General features: G+C 42.0%; 1 protein-coding gene across 3 annotated transcripts in view; it reads right to left on the bottom strand.

The window, feature by feature from the left end:
• Window positions 1–18,778, bottom strand: part of IMPG1 (interphotoreceptor matrix proteoglycan 1) — a 1,628,305-nt gene that overhangs the window by 323,576 nt on the left and 1,285,951 nt on the right. The window lies entirely within an intron of this gene.

Genomic DNA, 18,778 nt, shown 5'->3' with positions numbered 1-18,778 from the left:
CAGCCCTAATCACCAGTCGGCTGAACTACGGCAAGATCTGGCTGTTCAACTGAACCTTCCACCACCGCAGGGTTCTCAGAGCCGAGATACCCTTAGGATGGCTAGCCGCGCTTTGCCTGTCCAGATTGATTGAGTGATTGATTGGACTTATATGGGGTTTGGAATCCAACACATAGTTTTAGTTTAAGAGGAGATTAATATATTTCTTCTATATTTAGAAACTTAAAATGATAATACCTAGTTTGAGCCCAGTTATTAATATGAATTTGGTTAAATGAGCGATTCTTCACATTTAAGATGACAGGTATTAAAACTGATCCAGTGGTTTTCCTTTCCTAAAATGCAGGACAATTAGATCAAAAGGATTTCACAAGAATTTGATTGTTGTTTCTTTTTCATCTGCTGGTTGTAGATATGGCAAACATATAACATCGAGCTTCCCATGTAATGCGGACACTATATAACAGTATGTGCAACATTAATAAACAACTTTGGAGCAGTTCTATTTGTTACACATGCTGCAGCTCAAGTAAATGAGTGCATTTGAACTAATCATATTGCTGTTTGTTGCAGATATTCAGTTTCTTGGATTATCGCTCCACAGGAAAAAGTCCACATGAAACACATGACATGTTTCTTATAATCTAAGACTGCCATGCAAGTATCATGTGTTGTGTCTTTTATTCATGTATAGAACTATACCATAGTTTCTTGGTGAACACAATTATATTTTTCTAAAAACTCTTTACTTTCTGATGTTTCACTGTCTTGGTGTTTCTCATTTCAGTTAGAGTAGGTCCTTATTAAATACGTTTTAGAGAACCTTTTTTTGATTTAGTAAAAAACTTGCCTAATAATATTTACTTGTGATTCACAATGGTATATCTCTTTTTTTCTCTTTTACGACAAATCACTGCCAGTCTTGTTGTATTTTTTTTTATTTGTCAATTAGAACTAGATAACTCACATCTTGTCTATTGACTAAAGAGTCAAATGAATTGGTAATAAATTAGATGATTGAAATTACGACAATAAAGTTTTTACTTATTCAGTTTTGAGGTAAATTTTATATTATCTAATTAGTTGTGGTATTGTTCCTTCAGGTTCTTCTAGCTATTGATTCTACTTAGTGACTTAATAGTCTGTATTCATGCTCATGTATTGAATGTTCACTAGTATATTTGAAAATATTGATGATTAGAGGTAGGGAAATGTAATTGTTACATCTATGGAGAATTCTTTTTTAGCAGATATCCTGACAAGTATGCATTTTTAAAAATTTGGGTATATTGTTGACAATTATGATAGACATATTTATTTTTGTCTTTTTTAGCTTTGAAAAAGTAACAGAGGTGGTAAAAACGGATGCATGTATAATAAACTCAATATTTTTATAAATGTTTGCAAATTTTATTTGTCTATTTCACTCCATTGATTTAATGAGCAGTCACTGTGAATTATATTTGTTTTTTTTCTTTATATATTTAATGAATATTTAGTGTATGGAATTCATGCATTATGAGTTAGTATGAAATATCTACAACTTAACAAAGAGAATGTATGAAAGTGTGTATTGTATAATATGTTATGTAACAGTATAAAAGAAAAAAATGTTTCTATACTGGAAATTTATTCCGGATTTTAATAAGTGCCTCTTACATTTTTTGTTGGTAATATTTTATTTTTAACTGGTGGCTCTGCCTTTCTGAAACCTTTCTAAATTGGCTGTAAGATGATATCTTGAACTGTCCTACTTTAACAGTAACATGGAAGTCCTACCCAGGAGATCACCTCAGCCATAACGCCCTCCACGCATGACAGTAAGTAAGATAAGAAATAACTGCACAAGTTGTGGCAGAGTAAGCTGAACTCATCTTTCAAGTGACAACAATTCAAAGACACCTGCCCCGCACGTGTCCTCATAAAAAGGGTAGGAAGTGACATTGTAGAAAGAGGCTTCACAGGAATTGGTTTAGGTGGCCAACATTGCTACCATTGTCCTGCTAGGTCAAACTGCACCCCACCCTTTTCTCCACTCGTAACTTACAACACATAGAAAAGCAACGCAGAGTGACATCCCAGGAGGTCATATTGATAATTTGCTGTAAAACAAAGGAAGAAGTGATCTCATAGGAAAATACATGATCGGAAGTGATGTAGGTGAACTCTGCATAGTATTTCGAAATATTTCTATTCTCAACATTGCACCCTTTGATAATAAGCATGCCCAGAGACTCTAGAATAATAGTTTACCTTCATAAACAATTTTGAACCTTCAAAGCAAAACTGTAAAGAATTAAAATGTGTTACTTACCTAAATTATCCATTGTAATAAATGTTATTGATTTGTTTAGAAAGGAATGCACAAATATAAAAATAGTTCGATTTTAAAACCAGGATTGTTTCTTGGTTTTAGTTGGTGTGAGTCGTAAGTCAACATCATCACGTAAAGGAAATAGACAAGATAGACCAGGATCACTGAATTACGTTATATGCCAACAAGCATAAGAGATGTGGACTCAAAAACGAATAAAGTGAGTGGGCAGAGGTAAGTGATGAGCAAGCCAACAAGGTGGGTACGAGTCTCAAAGCTCTGCCACTACCCAACTGGAGAAGGATGAAGGAAGGGGCTCACACCCTAATGTGAAACATATGAGGGTGGCCACTGCTCCTTTAGAACAAATGTAATTGATTAATGCAAGAAATGAGAAGGTGACAGTGGCGCCCTGGGAAATGCTTCCTGAAGAGTGGAACTGCTGTGAAATCCAAGGTGCAGCACCCACGCAGATTTGAAGACTCTGCCACGTAAGATCCTGAATGAATGTGGAGATCAACATGAAAAGAAGTAACAGTCTCTGAGGAAGGCACAGATGTAATTGCCTATGTCCAATCAATATTTGGACAAATGCCACTGTTGAAGGAGGGAGAAATTGCCAGTACTGACAGAGTTCAAATACCATTAACACCAAAAGCAGACTCAGGCATATATTGGTGAAAGTATTCTAATTGCAGTTAAAAAAGAAAATTCATAGAGAGGCTCACATCACTTAAGTGGTTCACTATGATGGTGTTGGAAAATGGCTCTCCTTGAAGTGTCCACCCAAACCTTTTGCCTTTTATCTTCCATTTTGTTGGCCTTAGGACACTGAACATTTTACCGCCGCTGACAGGTGCACGTGCTTCTCCCTTAAAACATGGTAACATCAGTGTATACACAGCTGGCATATTTAATTACTTGTAAGTCCCTTGCAAAGTGATATATCACATGCCCAGGGCCTGCAAATTAAATGCTACTATTGGGCCTGAGCACTGATTGTACTACCCACAAAAGTACCCTTTCAAACCTGTCTCAGGCCTTCCATTGCAGGGCCTGTGTGTGCAGTTTACTGCCACTTCGTCGTGGCATTTAAAATGACTTGCCAAGCACTAAACCTCCCTTTTATTACAAAATAAGTCACCCCTAAGGTGGGCCCTAGGTAGCCCTAAGGGCATGGTGCTGTGTAAGGAAAAGCTAGGACATGTACTTGTAGGTTTTACGTGTCCCAATTCAGTTTTTACTACTGTGAGGCCTACTCCTCTCATAGGCTAGTATTGGGAATTCCTTAATACACTTTTAAGCTGTAATTCCTGATTAGGAAGGAGTAGTTGAGTCATGTTTCATATCTTTGGAATTGTAATGATAAGTCCTCTTTAATTGTAAAGTTGGATTTAACATTATTATTTTGCAAATGCCACTTTTAGAAAGTGGGCATTCTCTGCTCACACTGTTCTGTGTGCCTTGCAGCCTGTCTCCAATACAGGTCTGGGGTGGGTGACAGCTACGTTTGTGCATTCCCTCTAGGAAGCCAGAAACACAGGAAGGGTGGGTGGGATTAGAACTCATCTGCATTCTGATAGCACTTCTTGGGCAAGACGAGTAAGGGGAGCTGAGACACCTGAATAGAGAGTGCCTGTCCCCAAACTAGGGCCTGATTACCCTCTACTGATAGTCTGTATCTAGGGCTAGGAAGAAAGGCCCTCTATGCACTTCAAAAATCATCCATTGAAGCCACCTCCACTTCAAAGGTACAACCGGGTATAAGTACTGGGCCTTTGGCCATACCACGTCAGTACAATACTGGACCTGTGAAGAACTCTGCCAGGAGTAAGGACTGCTGTGCTGCAAGGAGTGCCAACCTACTGGGCTGCTTTCCCAGAAGGATTGTTCTCTGCTTTGATGAGTTACCCTGCTACCTGTTAATCTCTGCCCTGCTGAGGAAGGACTGTACCTCTTTGATATGAACCCGGAGTGACTTCCAGGGCCTGCTGGCTTGTCCCCTGTTCTCTTGCAGTCTCGGGGACATCAAGGACTGCTCGCAACCTGCAACCAGCACTTGGACTCTGCTGTGAGTCCTGCTCTGCCAAGTGGTGCTAATCCAGTCCTGGGCCCTTGGAAGTGAGTATCTCCCCTGACACCAACACGTCACCACTGTGTCCTGAACTGTGGACACCACATTGCAGACTGCACATTGCATCATCCCTGGATTCCGATGCATTTTTGACCTTGCGTAACTTGGCTCTGACGCATCACTCCAACCCAGGGGTTAAGTGACGATGCGTCGCCTCAACACCCGACACTACCTGACCTTCAACACATACTTGAAGCTGTGTAGCTCAGGACTGAGGCATTTCCTACATCTCCTCAATCAACAGCAATGCATCTCCTCCTCTGCTTCACTCATTGAGTTCTCAATGCTGATGCTTCTCTCATCCAGGGTACTTTCTCAGCTGACCCTGTGTGGATTCTGTAGCAGGCCTGCGCTCCATCGCGGTCGGCCTGAACTTTGGATTTACCCAAGTTTAGCCCGACCTCAAGTAACCTTTTAGCGTTATTGACTTCTAAGCACTAGTTTTGGTTTACTCTTTACAAATTCATAACTCGACTTCTACAGATTTTAGATTTGTCAGTTTAGTCTTGTCTTACTCATAAAAAAAAAATTGGTTTTCTAACTCTGTATGGAGTACTTTTCACAGTGCTTTTATTGTGTTAATGTGTGTGTTTCATACAAATACTTTACACATTGCCTCTTTAGATAAGCCAGACTACTCTGTGCCAAGTTACTGGAGGATGAGCACAGGTTATCTCTCAGTGTGTAGCTAGCTTACCCTGAGTAGAGTGGTGGTTCCTGTTTGTACAGGATGCATACTCTGACAACCAGAAAACCCAGTTCTAAAAGGTGATGGCATGCTGATGCAACTAAAAGACCTCTCTTAATCTACCCTAGAGAAACAAAGGAAGCTGAAACCTCTCACTCATACTGTAAAGAGAAAACTAAGGCCCTGATTGATACTTTTACACGCAAAACTGCATTAGCGCAGTTTTGTGTGTAAAAGTATACCGCAGGCTAGCACCATCCCTGGACGATGGCTGTGTGAAAAATTAATTGAATGGCGGTAATGCCCTGTTAGCGTAATTGGGAACGGGAGGTTGTGCACTGAATTATGGCACTACACTGTTTAGAGGCTAAAAAATGCCTCTAAGCAGAGTAATGCCATTTCCTATCACACAACCCCCTTGGACATGACTCCTGTCTTAGTAAAGACAGCAGTCATGCCCACCACCCCAATGGCAATGGCCAGGGGACAAATGTCCCCTGGGCATGGCCACTGGGGCTAGTGCCATGCAGTGCACCCGAAAAAAAGGAAAGAAAAATACTTACCGGGACTTACCTGGGATGGGTTCCCCATCATGTGGTGTCCCTTTGGTGTGGGTAGGGGTGTCCCTGGGGCCAGGGAAGGGCACCTGTGGGCTCTTTTCATGGTTTTCAACCATGGAAGTATACCCACAGGTCTCCTAACGCCTACCCATACCCAGATGTTAAATAATGGCTCTGAGCAAGCTTAGCCCTATTATTTAAGGCCCCATCCCCCTGTGCTTGATTTTAGCACGGGAGAAAAATATGGTACTAAGGCCATATCGTAATTTTCTGCACTGGAACGCCTACCTTGCATCTCATTGACGCAAGGTAGGTTTCCACGTCCAGAAAATGGTGTTAACTCCATAACTTTGGCGCTAGACGCATCTAGCGCCAAAGTATAAGTATGGAGTTAAGTTTGAAGTGAGGTGTGGATTGTCTTCTTCTTCGAAGGGAAATAAAGCTGTTTCACATTTATGGTTCAGGTCCAGTTTGACAACTGGGCAATGGGGGGTTAGCGAGGTGAGGAGGGAAATACCGAAAAGAACATATAGCAGACAAGTTTCAAAATACTTTGAGCCCATAAATAAAGTTTGAACAACACAAACACTACTCTGGACCTGAACCTTAAATGTGAAACAGCTTTATTTCCCTTCTAAGAAGGGAATCCACACCTCCCTTACAAAGCGGAAATTATAACACTGCAGGAAGCACAACTAATTAAAGATGACTGCTAGTTTCCACTTTAGATCCTACACATGCCAATACACTTGAATGCCCTCACCAAGAGTAGCGAGGTCACCATTTGGGGAGACAATTGTGTCACATATGGCTGGGGGCACACAGGAACAACACACATATCACACACATACACACGTCATTGTGGTGCCATCATTCATTACCAAATAAATGCTGAAACTACAATGAGGGTATATTCACGCTTGACCTCGGTGACAATGTTTGCGCATTGCAAGGGGACCTGAATTGGTAGGATTGTGCTATCTGCAGTGTATATGAGTCAGTACGTGTATGTGTGTGTGTGGATTGGCTGGCTGACGTAGAGGGAGCTGGAGTGGATGATGTGGTTTTGTCTGTATGTTTGTAACTTGCATCTGAGACCGTTGTTGTCGTCTATGTTGTGTTGCTGAGTGACACGTTCAGGTGAGTGTTGTTGTGTGGTAGACGTTGTGATGTGTGTAGTTGTGCTTGTGTGTGGGTGTGTCTATGTAGCTAAGTGTATAATTGTGTTTGTTGTTGTGTTGTGTCGTGTGTGGGTGCAGTGTCAATAGCGTGTGCGTGGTGTGTCATGGACATATGTCAATGTGTGTTGTCTGTGTGTATGGGTTGTGTTAAAATTGTAATGGATGATGGTGTATATGAGGTGTGTTGTGTATTGTGTAGTGCAGGGGGACACATATGACTATGGTACAGTGTGTGTGTGTGTCACTTATCTTCATTCCATAGCCCCTGCCATTGCACAAAGTCCATGGGGTACCACCACTGTCTCCCTCTGTCAGCAATCCATAGCCAGTCCTCCGCTTGCAGAACTGTAACATCTAAATACAGCAAGCAGAACACCGTCAAGTTGGCGGTCTTCTCGGGTCTGCGACCGACGTTGCTTTGCAATAGCAGTGCAAAGATCTAAATGAGGCCCTAAGTATTGATCTTATATGGTGAGTCCCAAAATTATTATGGTGAAAAGAGCCTTTTGACTCTCTTACAAATCTGAGAAATTGCATTGTAGTGATTACATTAACAGATGCACTTTGAACTTTTATGAAAGCCTCCTTATATTGTAAACACCTATGCAGTTTGAAATATATACATAATGATCATGGGTGGTCGAATAAATGGATGCAACAAGTGGTCAAGATCAGTATAAGGGTAAAGGACATGATACCAAGGTATATATGTTTCATGATGTTAGTTGCCACATGTCTAGGATTTCTAAACAGCACCAGATAGGAGGCACTGTGAATTATAAAATAACTGGTCATAACCCAGAAAAAAAGAAATCTACATTAGGAAGACTGTGATTGTGTGAATTTTGGGAGAAAACTACAAGGTGTTAAGTTGTATGTATGTTGTATGTATATATATAAATATATATGTGTGTGTGTGTGTGTGTGTGTGTGTGCGTGTGAGTGTGTGAGTGTGTGTGTGTGTGTGTGTATGTATTACCTACTGGTGGTAGGCCCTGTGGCCAAGCCCTATAACAATCCAACCCCGCACGGCTCCCCCTCCCCAGGCCATTCAAAACCCCAGGGACCCCAGAGCCCTGCGTAAATATGTAATTTTGTTTGGGGGGTGCATGACTACGAGGCTGATATTGGCCCCAGGGATCCTATCCCCTGGGATCTTGCCTAAACATTCGCTTTTTTTTTATTTTAGAGAGGGGGTTCCCCTCCCCAGGCCAATCTCACTCCGGGAACCCCATCTCCTGGAGCCCGGCCTAAACATTTAATTTTTGGGGAGTTAAGGGGGCTGTAGGTCCCCCCTCCCTAGACTGATCTTGGCCCCAGGGACCCCATTCACCAGGTTCTGGTCTAATTATTAATACATTTTTGGGGGGAGGGAAGCCTCGTGGCTCCCCCTCCCCAGGACCGATCTCTGCCCCGGGGACCCCATCTCCCAAAGCTCAGCCCTGTGACCTGGGTTCAGGGCACCCAGTAACAATGTTGGGGACTGCTGGAGAAGACTGAAGGCCCCTGCAGTCCCAGCCGGCTCCCCACCTCCTGTGGAAGCCGCATTGCTAAAGCAGCTCCCTCTCTGTGAGAGCAGTTTCCTCTGTCTCCCTGCCTGCATGTTTGCAGGCAGGGAGAAAGAGGAAACCTCTGCTCGCAGTGAGGGAGAGCTGTTTGACAGCTCTCCCTCACTGTTAGCAGAGTGCTGTCAAAGCTACCACCAAGCCACAGCAAACAGCTATGTCCCAAGGGTAGGCACCCCAGGACATATAAAGAGCCGGCCCTGGGGATAGCGGTCCGCAGGGCCATCATTGGCTCCACGAGGCCCCCCTCAAACAATCAATAGCCCTGGGGAGGTGGTGGTCCACGGGGCTGCGGGGTTCTGAAGCCGATCCCCTACCATTCTTTTTATCATAGCCCCGGGAAGGTGGTGGTTCCCCGGGCTGTGTGGCCCCCTCGCATTGTGTTATTCTTTAGTTCAGGGGAGGTGGTGGTTGCTAGGGCTGCGGGTGGGCCGGGCAGCCCCCCTGCAATATATTTGAATAAAGCCTTGGGGGGGGGGGGTGGTGGTCCCTGGGGCTGCGGGTGGGTTGTGTGCTGGAGCCAGTGATTGTTTTTTTAAAACTTTTCCCACCAAATTGCGATGTTGTCGCAAAATCACAGCAATTTAATTTTGTTAAGAGTTTTTTTAGCCCTGGGAGTCCATCTGGGACCCCAGCACCAGAGCTAATGGGTCAGGGTGACTCTACCCTGTCCCGTTGACTTTTTTTTAAACTTGTTTTATGGAACTCGGCTGAAGCCAATTCCCAAGACTGCTGCCAACACTATCTGGTTTGAAGTGTTGATAGACAATTAGAACAGTGCATTTCTCTGCATGAGCTCATCATTATTAGTGAATACATTGCGAAGGATCCGCGTCCCTAAATGTACAAATTTATTTAACCTGTTAATATCTCAAAAACTACTGAACGGATTTACACCAAATAAGCAAAAGCCTTAATCTGCATACTGAATGGTAGCTTTCTGCCAAATCGGGTGTAATTTAATCCAGCGGTTCGGGCTATAGTTGTCTCTAAAGGTCCTATGAGAATTAACATGGAAACACAACTTTTTTGACCCCCTCCTTATTTTCGGACCCCGCTGGATTGGTCACTCCGAATCTTTCTGTGCGCAACAAGTATCACTGGCACTGGAAAATTTTGTGAAGATTCATCAGTAACCTTTTTTTTTTTCAGTGAAAAAAAAATGTAAAGATTTATTTATGTGTGTGTATATATATATTTATTTATGTATATATATATATATATATATATATATTATTTCTTCACTGAAAAAAACAAACGTTACAGAGATGTTATAGTTAGGAAATGCAATTAAAAAATTTAGAAATGCACTTAAAAAAACAAAGGTTACAGGGACGTTATTATTAGGTTGTGAATTTAATTGCACAAAACCAGAGAAATTTATCAGTTATAATTAGAGTTATTTCAGGTAACTATAACTCACTCCCTAAGATAAGCCATGCAAAGTTTTTCTTCAGTAATATGACTGTTAATGTTTCATTTATATTTTTATTGACGCTATAAAAGTTGTTATGAGTGCTGGAATATCTGGAGTAATTAGCAGTGCAAGGTGAGGGTACAAGTTATAGTGTAAGTGTTTCCTGTTGAGGTTTAATTTCTGTGAAATGAGCATCATGACCAGAGCAGAAGCTCACGTGCTCGTTTATCCAACAAGAGTCCACAGTTTGCACAAAATGTCTTTTCAAACTTTAGGACTTTCTACTTGTTAGTTAGTAAATGCTAACTCATTGGGTAAATGTCCAGTATGGAAGAGAGGGGGCCATGCGGCCATCCTCCCCTGGCCAATGTTGGCTCTAGGGACCCCATCCCCTGGCGCACACTGCCATTCCATGGGGGCACGCAGCCCCTCTCCCTGATGAACCCATCCCCCAGCCTTTACAAAATGGAGGAGTGGGACTGCACGGCACCCCTCCCTTGGCCAATTTTGGCAATGGAGACCCCATCCCAGGAGACCCGGCCTTATAAAATTATTTTTTGGGGTGAGGGGGCTGTGCAGCCCCTCTCCCCCTGCTCATTTCAGCCTCGGGGACCCCGTCCCCTGGGGCCTGGTCATGTCACCTGGGTACCCCCTAGGACACCCAGTCACCACCATTGGGCACCACGGGGAGCCTAAAGGCCTCCGCGGTCCCAGCCGGTTCTCTGCCTCCTGGTAATTTAACAAAATGGGGAAAGTGTTATGTGACAGGCATCGTACACTTATTTTCATCAAAATGAACCACTGCACAGGGGTTTGGGTGAATACAAGATCATGCACATGGTCAGGGGGAAGAAGGGTTCTTTTTAAGACATTCGTTATAGATGAGAGACAAGATGTTCCTTTGATGGATTTGTTTTTTTACTTTTTTCAGAGTCTAATCAAAGAAGGAGCTTAACAGATACCATTAATAATTCCATCCAATATAGAGCTTTGTGCAATATAGAACCACTTCTAGCACCTAGAAATATTGTCATGTGAGTGTAGTCCTCAAGAAACATTCAGCAAAGCCAAAGGAACTATTTAACACCAGGCTAATATTTATCACTTTCCCGGGAACGCGGAGCACAGGTAGGTGCTAACCACCCAGTGGATCTGGAGAACGGGTTAATTATACCAGTTCGGACCACTGATGCTCGCCGCCATCCCTATGAGGCGCATTCCTTTAATACAAGGAGGGTTCCCGTGACATGAGCTGATTACCAATTAGGTTATAACATGTGGATTAGGTAAGTTTTGGTCCTGACGAATCGCACTGATCTTAAATGACTTTACGTGTGAGAAACATGTAGACCTTTGTAGTAGCAGTATAGGGATTTCTGTACTGACACTCTCAACACTCCCTGAATCTAGGGACTGTAGACTTAACTTTAATTTTTGTCCTTTGATGGTGGGTCAGACATTACTACTAATCCTTCCCCACATCACAGTTTTTAATCATGACAGGGGTCTGAGTTTGATTAAAAATTAATTTTGCAGACCTCTAGCCATTTTTACTTTCACACACTCAACAACCGGCATTTCTATATCCAAAAGATCACTGGCAAAGAGCCCCCGCGAGGGGCCCGTCAGGCATTGCAGTGCCGGCCTGACGAGAAGCAAAAGCCCGATGATGAAGCATGTCACCAATTGGTGAGTGAGGGCTCTTGTTCTAAAGAAAGCAGACTCACAGGATCAATTTTCTATCCACTTAATCTGTATAGAATTCACTGTCTGGAACTGTGTACCTTTTAGCTTTTTAATATTTATTCACTCCTTCCTGACCATGATAATGGATACAGAAGTCACAAAGGAGCTCTAATAGCACATGAAGAACAATGGCATATTCCATAACTGTGAGGGAAGCAAGCCACCCAAAGAAATTGAATTTATATTAACAGATATCCATGTAAATAGCAATGCAAATTGGCTCACCACCATAGAAGAGGTCTTTATGTCTCTCATCCTCTCAGAGCCATTATACGGATGAGCATAAGAAGCTAATATTACACATGTACAATTGAATTAACTTCGGCAGAACACATATCTCAAGTACTCTACTCAAAAACATTAAATTGGCAATGTAATGCCCACTTTAAACAAGAAATGCAATCCTGCAAATATGTTAACTTCTCACTATTGGATACTTTAGCCTGGTCATCTCAGTAGTTAAGCTGTTGTAGTTGGACTCTCACTCATAAGTGAGACTGTTGGTTTAGGGGAGACACACTTTTTGTTCGTAGGTGACTTAGTCACTCCTACCACAAGTTGCGAGTGTCAACCCCACCCTCCTGGCTCACAAGCAGTACCTCACCAAAACTCAGACAGCAAAGATGATTTCTGGCAACCTTACACATGGACTCTAGATAAGACCTCTCAGGGAATTCATCGTGGAATGGAAGTTACCCTTTTCTCTCATTAGCAACAAGTCTCAGTCAGACACAGGCAATGAAGGAGATGCAGGAAAGCTTTCAATATATTTATTGAAATGACTGCAATCTACAGTAAAATGCATGAGCTGCAATGATTGGGATAATGCCCAGTAAAAGAAGCATAATTGTGAAGACAAGAGTTGTGAAAACAAAAGCCCTCACCATCTTGCAAAAAACATGAAATGTAAAACTCCTAGCAAAGATAACCTAATCTCTACCCTAATGAGAGCTAGGTATGATAAACCTAATCTGCCAGTACCATGTCCATGAGAAGTGTCCCCAACCCTCGTTACCTTGGAATGAGGTCTCTAGGTCAGCCTCCATGGTGATACAAAGGCTGAGTTCTGCAGCAAGGTGGCATGCAGTGTAGATGTCATCTGGAAGCAATCCCTCTAATGACCTTCTCCATTTGAGATGTATTTATACAGATCATGTAGGACCCCTGACTCAGGTATGTTCCCAAACAACTGATAAGGAGGCAGACTTGTGGTGGCAATTATAGAAACAATTCCCAACAAGTGTACATTATGTTCCTATCACACGTAAAAAAGAGACATGATATTAATACCTACGTAAATCACTGATCATGATGCTGATAATGACGCCTTCACAGAATGACACTGATAATGCAAATCAAAACATTTAAATAAACTATAAACAATGGCAGCTATCTTGAAAGAAATGATAAAATAAATGGACTAAAACAGAGCAAGCTAAGTAGGTTAAAAGTCACTAGGTGACGGGGGCACAGGCCTGCAAGCCAAAAGCTAAGCTAAACTCCTGATTCCCATTAAGAACTAAAACAGATTCACTACAAAGCAATAGTTAAACCCAACTTCCAAATGCAGGTGGATAATATTCAGCCAAATCAATGGATGAAGAAAGAAGTAGAGAATCATGCTGATGAACATCCTTACTTGAAAGAAAGAGGGCTTTCTATGCATACGTGACTGAGTGAATGAGGTTCTCTTCACTGAACCTATACCATATGCACCCCTGTTGTTTACCTCAACTTAGTACTGAAGAAAACTCTTCAGCACAATCACATACTGTTAATAACTTGTCAGAAGAGGCTGGGTGTTAATTATTCTAGGAAACTGAATGAAGATTCTTTTTCCTATTACCTTTCCAAAAGGATATGATGGGCCTATCACAGAAGAGGTTGTTTGGGTCCTTCTTCCCGAACTGCCTGGAAAGGCCTCAGCTGAAAAAACACATGCAACCCTTAACTGGTTTTGTTTGAATGATTGCAAGAGCCAGTAATGTTCTGCAAAAGGTGAGCCTCTGTCCAGAGTGACACACTGGGTGAAAAATGATATGTTTGGAATGTTGCTCAGGTAGATTGGTAGCGGATTAGAATATTTCCAAGCATTCCTCTGATTACTTTTTTGTGTCTGATGTAAAGTCATCTCCACAAATGGAATATCTGTGGCAGTTTCCTGCAATTTTAAATGGAATGCCAACTGGTGTGTGTTATATCATCTAGCCTACACTCCTGTCAGGTTATTCAACCTTTCCTTCCAGTTCATCAAATTACACACCTATAACATACCCACATGTGCACCTACACTCATAAATAATTTCTACCTGTAATCTTCATTACTCCAATTCTTCCTTCCTTGTCCCAGTACTTATTTCATCCAGCACCCCAGAGAAAATCTCTTAGACATACTCTTTTGTTAAGGGAGTTTACTCACCATTACTTAATGTGCCTTTCATGATCCCTGTAAAGGGACTGATTTACTAAGCTCTTCCTGTTAATAACAAGTCAAAACGTCTAAGATCTCAAATGAAACCTCACACTTTTAAGTACTGGGACAACAGAGGAAGAACTGGAGTAATTAATATCACCATTAAGAAATCTAGACATTACCTCCTCATTTCCTTTCTTGTTGTATTTCTTACTTGATGAGCATCTACTCAAGCAGTATGCCTTCATTGCTATTAAGCAACCTAATCACAAGACATACCAGAATCCAAATCAAGGCTGTATCATGTTTGTACTTCATCATAAATTGTGAAGGATGTTGTTAAAAAAGTCTCACTAAAATTACTAGTAACAATGACAACTAACGTGGAAAATAAACATGAAAGTAGCATCTATATATCTCTGTGGTTGCTAAATTGGATCTGAATTTGACTGCCAGGAAGAGATAACCTGACCAAAGAGATAACAGAAGCTACTGTACCCAGAATAGCAGAAACATTCATTCCCATTATGTAGTCAATTATAAATCATTTAGCCTGGTGTTTGACGACCTCACCCTTAGACAAGATGGCTTGTTTTCTCTTATGAGACTCAAGACCTTGAGAATAGATGACAGCAATCTTGGATGGAGTGCAGTTCTGTGATTTCAGATACCATAAAGCCTGAACCTCTATGAGAAAGTCTTTCCCTGAGCCTGGGCATGGTAGGCAAAGCAAGCCATAGGTAGAAGAATAGCATACAATCACAAGACTCACTTGCGAAAACTTGGACAACTGAGGCTTGGGCCTGTAAGTCATAAAATAAGTCCTGAAAATATTGTTGTGACTCAGGATAACAGACATCTCCCAGAAGAGAAAGTCTCCAAAGTCTTAGTGGAATGACCAGGAATATTATCATCCTTCATAAAGAGAAGTACAAAAAGGAAAAAGACACTCCTTATGGCCCCTTAGGCCCTTTTGAATAAATACCAGATTTGAATGAAATAGTTGGTGCAACTGTAGAACTATGACAGTTTAATCTTCCATATTTATGTTGTTGACAGAACGCTTATCCTACCCTTGGCAGTCTGAATGAAAACCATGAAGATATAATGGACGAAGCTGAAACCCTCTAAGTTGAATACATGACTAAGTTACCGAAGTACAAAGACTCAGTATATACACTAACATTCCTGAAAATCCATAACCTAATATACCATCATCCATAATCCAACCAAAGGAAAGGAAGAAGAGATATTTTTAAAGGGAGGGGGTTTATTAAACAATGCACTCATAAATAGAAAAGACTCTTTAATTGTGGATCACAATGCCACCTAATGTGGCATCCCACCAAAGTCACAGATACAATCTACTCCCAGGGTTCAAGAAAACAAAAGCATGTAAGCACCATTGGAGAATACACATGAACTCTTATCTAATGACTAAAACTAGGACAACTTTCTTCGACAATCATTCTTTAAAAGAATGGTATGCTTGAACCTGCAAATGACTCCAACATAAAATTCAATACCTTAGAATGGACTGGGGTCTTGGTCTAATGTAAATTACAACGTCTCTTCTTAATAGAATACCATGTGGGATTCATTATGGGGCATATTTATACTCCGTTTGCGCCGAATTTGCGTCGTTTTTTTCGACGCAAATTCGACGCAAAACTAACTCCATATTTATACTTTGGCGTTAGACGCATCTAGCGCCAAAGTTCATGGAATTAGCGTCATTTTTTTGCGTGAACACCTTCCTTGCGTTAATGATATGCAAGGTAGGCGTTCCCGTCTTAAAAAATGACTCCGATGCATATGCGTCGTATTTATACTCCCGGGCAAAAATGACACCTGGGAGTGGGCGGGTCTAAAAAACCCGCATTAGCGCCGGATTTTAGCGCCTGGGTCAGGGCAGGCGTTAAGGGACCTGTGGGCTCAGAATGAGCCCAGAGGTGCTCTCCCCTGCCCCCAGGGACACCCCCTGCCACCCTTGCCCACCCCAGGAGGACACCCAAGGCTGGAGGGACCCACCCCAGGGACATTAAGGTAAGTCCAGGTAAGTATTTTTTTTTAAAAAAATTGTGGCATAGGGGGGCCTGATTTGTGCCCCCCCACATGCAACTATGCCCAATGACCATGCCCAGGGGACAGAAGTCCCCTGGGCATGGTCATTGGGCAAGGGGGCATGACTCCTGTCTTTGCTAAGACAGGAGTCATTTCAATGGGGGATGGGCGTCGTAAAAAAATGGCGCAAATCGGGTTGTGGTGATTTTTTTGCCTCAGCCTGACTTGCACCATTTGTGGATGCCCATACGCCATTTTCCCCCTACGCCGGCGCTGCCTGGTGTACGTAGTTTTTTTCAACGCACACCAGACAGCGCCGGCGGCTAACGCCGGCTAACGTCATTGAATAAATACGGTGCCCGCATGGCGCTTCAGAATGGCGTTAGCCGGCGCAAAATTTTTTGGCGCAAAACTGCGTTAGCGCAGTTTTGCGTCAAAAAGTATAAATATGGCCCTATATTTTTTAAAAGAGACAACCCATAACCTCTAAAAAACACCATAACTAATTTGTTTTTCACTCCCTCTGTATTCACAGAAGCCTGCATAGTAAGGCTCGTAATGACAATTACTCAACCCCTCTGCAACATAGAGTTATTGATCATTTATTGAAGAAAATTTTAATCTTCTTGAGACCCAAAAGTAAGACACAAAGATACTTTACCATTGAACCAACAGCCTCCAAACACTCCCAAACTACACGACGAGAGTCAGCAAACAATTATTTCATAGAAAGTGGAGCCCACAATTCCATGTGGAAGAGACTGCAGATTCTCTTCAAAGAACACCTCTCATCTAGTAAAATGCTGTGGAGAAGAGTCAGTATTATGACAGGATCCTGTCATATCCTGTGCTTTTTGAGTAGATAATTTCCATGACAATCTCATTCTTCACAAGAGAAAAACATTGCTTCATTAACAATCATTAACTATTAGGGAGTTCTTAGCAACACCTTGTGAGATGGGAGAGAGCTAAAAACAAATACCTGCACATGTTCAACACATCTCATCCTAGAAACAGCAGCAGTATTAGATCGTGTTGACATTTACATATGAATTTATAATATCACTGAACCTAATGAGGAACAACAGATACTCACTGCTAACTAACCTCATGAAATGTCTACCAAGGGCCCTTGGAAATTGAAAAAAAGGCAGAGTTGATGTTCAATATCTGGGGTGAAGACCCAATATGGGGAGCATATTGCAACAGTCTACCTAACCACCAGAAATAGTTCCAAACAGAAAATTGCTTTGGTGCCAAACATCCTAGACCAGTAGGCACCAACCAGATTAAGGTAAGTTAAATTCCCCATCAATGCCAATGACTGTGTCTGCACCCATGGGCTAGAAGTGCCCAGGCAACTGGTGGCAAATATATTTGCCACCTGCTATAGCCCCATCTGTGAGGTAGTTACATACCACCAGAGTGTTAAGTTGTACAGACAGGACAGTGGGACTTGAGCCCTTAGTTATTTGGTACAAAAGATGAGTAGAACACAGACAAAGAACTTTGGCTGCTCTGGGTGCAAGCCAAAGAGGATTGTACGTTGAAATATTGACAACAGAAACGTTATTCTTTACTTTAGATATATGTAATTTGTATATCTTCAAGGTATGTAGACAGGGAGTTAAGAACAGTAGTTGTATTCCTAGCTATGTGCTCCTACCTTCTCAATATTTTGGTTCTCCATATTTTGTTCACAATATTTCAAAGTCAATATTAAGGTGGAATAGCTCTCAATGACCAGTGAGGCAATTATCAATGCTACATCTACAATAAGAATATGATACAAACACCAAACAAAAAATTCCATCCTTAAAAGTTGTTTGCCTGATTTTGACCTCAGAATGATAAAAAGCTCAGTGGACCCACCTGAAATCTAACCTTTTTCAATGAGATTAAAACAAGGTCCTGGAGTCCATAACTAGCTACGAAGCCACCATCCAGATTGAGTAACCACAAATGATCAGATGGTAGGCCCAGGCACCAACTGAATGTGACTTCAGAAGGATGCAAGGCTGAGTGAATGTGCCTGGATAGAAACTTGCAGCCGTTAGATCAACGCAGGCTTTTGCTGTTGATGCATTATCTTGCTGCATCACCAGCCAGATTTAGGAGCAATAAACAATCCAAAGGTTGGCTCAAGCATCACCCGAATTCCATTGAGGTTTTATTTTATCTCTCTTTAAATGCAGTGATAATCCTTGTTTCTGGCAGGAATGGAAAAGAGAGCAGGCCACCTGCACCACCTTTCACTGAATTCAGAGTACAAGTGGGTGCTGAGAAAAAAAAACATTAGGAGGCTCATACACTGTCAGTGGCTAGACACATACAGTATCTGCCAGTTTGTGATACCATTTTACATTTCCCAAGATAGCTAGAAAAAATGACTCTCAGGCTGACAGAATATCACGCTGAGACTGAAATATGAGCCTGAGCCCTCAACTCTAAGGGTAACATCTCCAGCTGCCATACCACAATTCCACATGTAGACCCTGACACTGCTGCTCTTACAGAGGATTCTTATGTGAAGGATCGCATGTGGGGCCATGCTGCTAGTGGAAATCATCACCAGTCTAAAAACAGTAACAAATAGTAGGCAGACTCCTACACTGTCCCATGCTTGATTTCATTAAGAGTTTTATAATTGGAAGTTTCCAACCCTAAAGGGAACAATAACTTCTGCTCATGTCAGA

This window comes from Pleurodeles waltl, chromosome 5 (assembly GCF_031143425.1).
Source record: "Pleurodeles waltl isolate 20211129_DDA chromosome 5, aPleWal1.hap1.20221129, whole genome shotgun sequence".
NCBI lineage: Eukaryota > Metazoa > Chordata > Amphibia > Caudata > Salamandridae > Pleurodeles > Pleurodeles waltl.
The sequence above is the reverse complement of the archived record's forward strand: the minus strand, read 5'-3'. Positions and strand labels throughout refer to the sequence as shown.